The sequence below is a fragment of the Triticum aestivum genome, chromosome 5A (genome assembly GCF_018294505.1).
Source record: "Triticum aestivum cultivar Chinese Spring chromosome 5A, IWGSC CS RefSeq v2.1, whole genome shotgun sequence".
In the NCBI taxonomy this organism is placed as follows: domain Eukaryota; kingdom Viridiplantae; phylum Streptophyta; class Magnoliopsida; order Poales; family Poaceae; genus Triticum; species Triticum aestivum.
In genome coordinates, this window is record NC_057806.1 from 568,381,865 (window position 1) to 568,387,160 (window position 5,296).

Below are 5,296 nucleotides of genomic sequence, written 5' to 3' on the forward strand. Positions count from 1 at the left end.
GGTTGGTGGGTGGGCTTTGAATTTCTTCATCGTCCGTATCCCAACCTTGCTGACCATAGTCCGGCCAGGGCTCTCCTGATAAAGAGAGAGACTGTAGTGTGTTCAGAATATCGCCGAAAGGCGAGTGCTGAAAGATGTCTGCGGCAGTAAACTCCATGATCGGCGCCCAATCGGATTCGATCGGCAGGGGCGCGGAGGGTTCAGAGTCCGGAGAGGAGTCTGGCTCCTTGGAGTCACGAGTCTTGCGGAGTGCAGGGCTGGTGTTCGGCTCGATTGCCGTTGGGATCGCAGCCCCCGAGGCGGCGTCCAACCACCCATCCTCGATCGGCGCAGTTGGCTCCGAATTAAGGGTCGAAGCCAATGCAGGTGCGGCCTCTAGGGCACTGTTCGGCGGCAGAGCTAGATCATGCTCGTCGTGACAGTGCGGCATGCTCGGCAGTGGCTCGAATCCATCGAAGATCAAGTCCCCGCGGATGTCAGCCGTGTAGTTTAAACTTCCGAATCTGACCTGACGGCCAGGGGCATAGCTTTCGATCTGCTCCAGATGGCCAAGTGAATTGGCCCGCAGTGCGAAGCCGCCGAAGACGAATATCTGTCCGAGGAGGAAGGTCTCACCCTGGACTGCATCGCTATTGATGATCGTAGGAGCCATCAAGCCTAACAGCGACGACACAGAGGAACTCTCAATGAAAGCACCAATGTCGGTGCCAAAACCGGCGGATCTCGGGTAGGGGGTCCTGAACTGTGCGTCTAGGCCGGATGGTAACAGGAGGCAAGGGACATGAAGTTTTACCCAGGTTCGGGCCCTCTTGATGGAGGTAAAACCCTACGTCCTGCTTGATTAATATTGATGATATGGGTAGTACAAGAGTAGATCTACCACGAGATCGGAGAGGCTAAACCCTAGAAGCTCGCCTATGGTATGATTGTTGTTTTGTATGTTGTCCTACGGACTAAAACCCTCCGGTTTATATAGACACCGGAGAGGGTTAGGGTTACACAAAGTCGGTTACAATGGTAGGAGATCTATATATCCGTATCGCCAAGCTTGCCTTCCACGCCAAGGAAAGTCCCTTCCGGACACGGGACGAAGTCTTCAATCTTGTATCTTCATAGTCCAGGAGTCCGGCTGAAGGTATAGTCCGGCCATCCGGACACCCCCTAATCCAGGACTCCCTCACCGAGTCCGGAGCTATCCAGGAGCATTCGTAGATTTGCCCCGCAGTGCGTCTGATGCCACCACCTACTACCGAGACGAAGAGGGGAGCTCGACGGTGAAGGTGTTCTGGTCTCAGTATGCTGAGGCCGGACCCGTGGTGCCTTTGAGCGACCAGCTGAAGCAAATGGTCGAGCTCCACAAGGTTGCCGAACAGGCCATAAAGGGCCTCATAGTTTGACTGTGGCCTGGAGAGGCTCTGCCTGGGAGCTACTTCGGGCTGGTGAGGCGGCTGGTGGATGCCTGTCCACGGCTTGAAGTAATCAAGCGCTCCGTCTGCATTGAAGGTGCCCGTAGGGCGCTTGCCCGTTGTCGGTGTACAAAAAGAGGGGTACGCTTTTTGTACCCCTATAACTATGCACGGGCAGTCTGAGCCACGGGCACCACCACACTGAGCAAGGCAAGGGAGGTGAGCCAAGGTAAGGCTGAAGCTCGAGAGAAGCAGAACGATGCCAAGACCAAGCCCACAAAGAGCAAAGGAGACGAAGCGGACTCCCCCCGACAAGATCCTTGCCGGGAGGCGGTTTTAGCAAACCCGGCAAGACCCTTGCCGTGGCAGCTCGCCCCACACCTACGATGTGAGTCACCCTTGAGTCCACTGCCCCCATGGGGCAAGGATTCGGGAGACATCCCCGTGGTGGCATGCAGATCTTGGTGAAGACATTCAAGATCAGATACACCCTTTAGAAGATGATGATCCTTGGCGGGATCCCAGCCAAGGAGGACCACAAGGCCCCCGGCAAGAGCCTTGCCGGGGATGACAGCAGGCGCCACGGCAAGACCCTTGCCGGGGCCCCGGCAAGGCCCTTGCCAAGGACACCCGTAGGGCCACCATCAGGCCCACACCAGTCAAACCTCCACCGCCGTTCGCATGCAGCTGCCGACCCAACCAGCTGGGCAGGCACCTGCGTGGCAGCATGCGGATCTTCGTGGAGACCCACCACTGCGCCACCTCAGCTGCCTGCCTGCCTACATGGCACCGCGGGCGCCGCTGGCCAGGGCGCGTGTCGACACGAGAGGGAGCGGCGACGGACGAGACAGGGCTCTCCCTCGTCCCCGATAAAGCAAGGACACGTGGGCAAGACGCATTAAATGCGCCTTGTCATGTAATGCGAGGGATAACCTCACATCACTGTACCCTTTCCACCTCCTGTGTGCCACTGTGGCAACCCCTTTCCTATAAAAGGAGGCCCGAGGCGACCAGGAAGAGGATTCGGCTTTTTGGAGCTCCTCACGCCCCATAGCTAGCTCAAGAACACAGATATACAGTCCACCAAAGCAGGAGTAGGGTTTTACGCATCCTCGCGGCCCGAACCTGGATAAACGAACCGTGTGCTATCTGTTTGATCCGCTCTTCTCACGACCCCGCGCCCCGCAACCGTAGTAGGGATTCTTGTGATCCCATAGGTGTCGTTCCCACCGACACCCGTGCTAAAGTGCACTGGGGCAAGATGGATGCGGAGAAGCTGGTGAAGGACGGGCCGCCGTCGGGCAAGGAGCATCGCATCCCGAAAGCGTATTATGAGGGCGTCCTGAAGGGTGCCCGCCTTATAGCGGATGAATGCTCCAAAAATGTAATGTTTGAGTAAACTCACATTTGTGATCCTGTATGCTGAAAACTTGTTCATATGCGCTGAGCAACGCGTTTTGAATTTAAAATATTACCTTCTACGTGATCGTTTATCAAATTTGAGAGATGGCGAGTCCTCGGCTTCTGCCCCCATGCCGCGAGTGCTGGGGTGTTCGGGATAAACATGAGCGCTCTTTTTCCCATTCTTGGGTCCCTCGAGGGAGGCGCTCAACACAACGAACAAGACAATCGGACTATAATGCTTGAACACTCTCACTTAGCCATAGAATTCTATAATTTTAAATTTCGGTGAAGCCCCTAGTGTTTGGAAGACCGAGTTCGGGGCTCTATCCACGCCTGGGCCGGACGAAGCCGACTCCTCTCTCTAAGCGGCATAAGTCTTTAGGGACTCGAAAACCTCTCGAACAGCGACCAGCTCTCGCCTCATCATGACGGTCAGTTTTAGCTTTCTCTACTGAGGTGCTTAGCCCAGCTCAACTGGGGCACAATCGCGGTAGTTCTCCTAGTGCTACCTTAGCCGATATAACGGACGTAAGGTACCAAAACATAGGAGCCGGGTAAACCCAACTATTGACCCAAGACATGATTCGGAGCCGATGCATATAATGCTATAAGTTTGGGGTGCCGCACTTGTGAAAGTGTTCGGACTTCTCACTCCGTATTGTGGGGTACTTAAGCCCCTGGCGTATTGGCCGTACCAAAGTGTACGGGTGCAACATGTAGTGAACATATATTCGTAAAAAAGAGTAATGCAATAATAGACGGAAGCTATGCATTGTTTATTTAAAAAAGCTGTGATCAAAGCAGAACGATACAAATACTGCAATAAGTAAAAGATGGGACTATTTAACATGTCCTTTCCAGGGGCAAGCTGCGGAATGTTATGTGAAACAGGTATACTGCTCGTTATAGAGACCACCTTAGAGTTCCATAGTGCGGCGTAGTTTTCTGCTTCCCTGGTTGTATCGTTTGTGTGGTTATTGTACTGCCAGACAAGCCTTCCGAAGAATGGAGTCCTGAAAATAAGAGAAAATTAAGAAATCAGCAGCCCCTAGTGTGGTTTAAGCCGCGTTTCGGGCATGCCGTGATGGTGCCCTTCCCCCTGTGCCCATGGTATTTCCAGAGCGTAATTATGTACGCGCAGCACTGGTTTCGCAAGTTCGCGAGGGCTGGGGTTGGGGCCGCATTGCTACGCTTGATATGAACATGCCAGGCGGTCTTGTTGTAGGTTACTCCGGGCGCACTTGACGGTGTCTAGACGTTTAGTGGCCGGACTAGGGAATTGCCTTGAGAGGCCGCTTTGTACTTCCGCTGTGATAGCCGCTGTATGCTCCTCCATTCGGAGAGAACGTTCGGTGTTTCCATTGACCGTGATGACTCCTCGAGGTCCTGGCATCTTGATCTTGAGGTATGTGTAGTGTGGCACCGCATTGAACTTGGCAAATGAGGTTCACCCGAGCAGTGCGTGATAGCCACTGTGGAACGGGGCTATGTCGAAGATTAACTCCTCGCTTCGGAAATTATCCGGAGATCCGAAGACCACTTCAAGTGTAACTGAGCCTGTACAGCTGGCCTCTACACCTGGTATGACGCCTTTAAAGGTCATTTTAGTGGGTTTAATCCTCGAGGGATCGATGCCCATTTCCGCACTGTATCCTGGTAAAGCAGGTTCAGGCTGCTGCCGCCGTCCATAAGGACTCTAGTGAGGTGAAATCTGTCAATAATTGGGTCTAGAATCAATGCGGCGAATCCGCCATGACGGATGCTAGTGGGGTGGTCCCTTCTATCAAAAGTGATCGGGCAGGAAGACCATGGGTTGAACTTTGGGGCGACTGGCTCTATCGCGTATACGTCCCTTAGCGCACGCTTCCGCTCCCTCTCGGGGACGTGGGTTGCGTATATCATGTTCACCGTCCGCACTTGTGGGGGAAAACCTTTTTGTCCACTGTTGTTCGGCGGCCGGGGCTCCTCCTCGTCATCGCTATGTAGCCCCTTGTCTCTGCTTTCGGCATTTAACTTGCCTGCCTGCTTGAACACCCAACAATCCCTGTTGGTGTGATTGGCTGGTTTTTCGGGGGTGCCATGTATCTGGCATGAGCGGTCGAGTATTCGGTCCAAACTGGACGAGCCCGGAGTAATTATTTTGAATGCCTTTTTCCGCTGACCGGGTTTAGAGCCTCCGAATCCGGCATTAACTGCCGTATCCTCAGCATTGCCGCCGTTAATGCGGCGCTTTTGCTTGTTGCGATGCGACCTGCCACTGTTGTCCTTGGTATCCGAATTACCAGGGCTTTTGGTCATGTTATTGCTGCGAGCGAGCCATCTGTCTTCTCCCGCGCAAAAGCAGGTCATAAGTGTCGTGAGGGCTGCCATAGATTTCGGCTTTTCCTGTCCTAGGTGCCGTGCAAGCCACTCCCCGCGGATGTTATGCTTGAAGGCTGCTAGGGCCTCTGCGTCCGGACAATCGACGATTTGATTTTTCTTGGTTA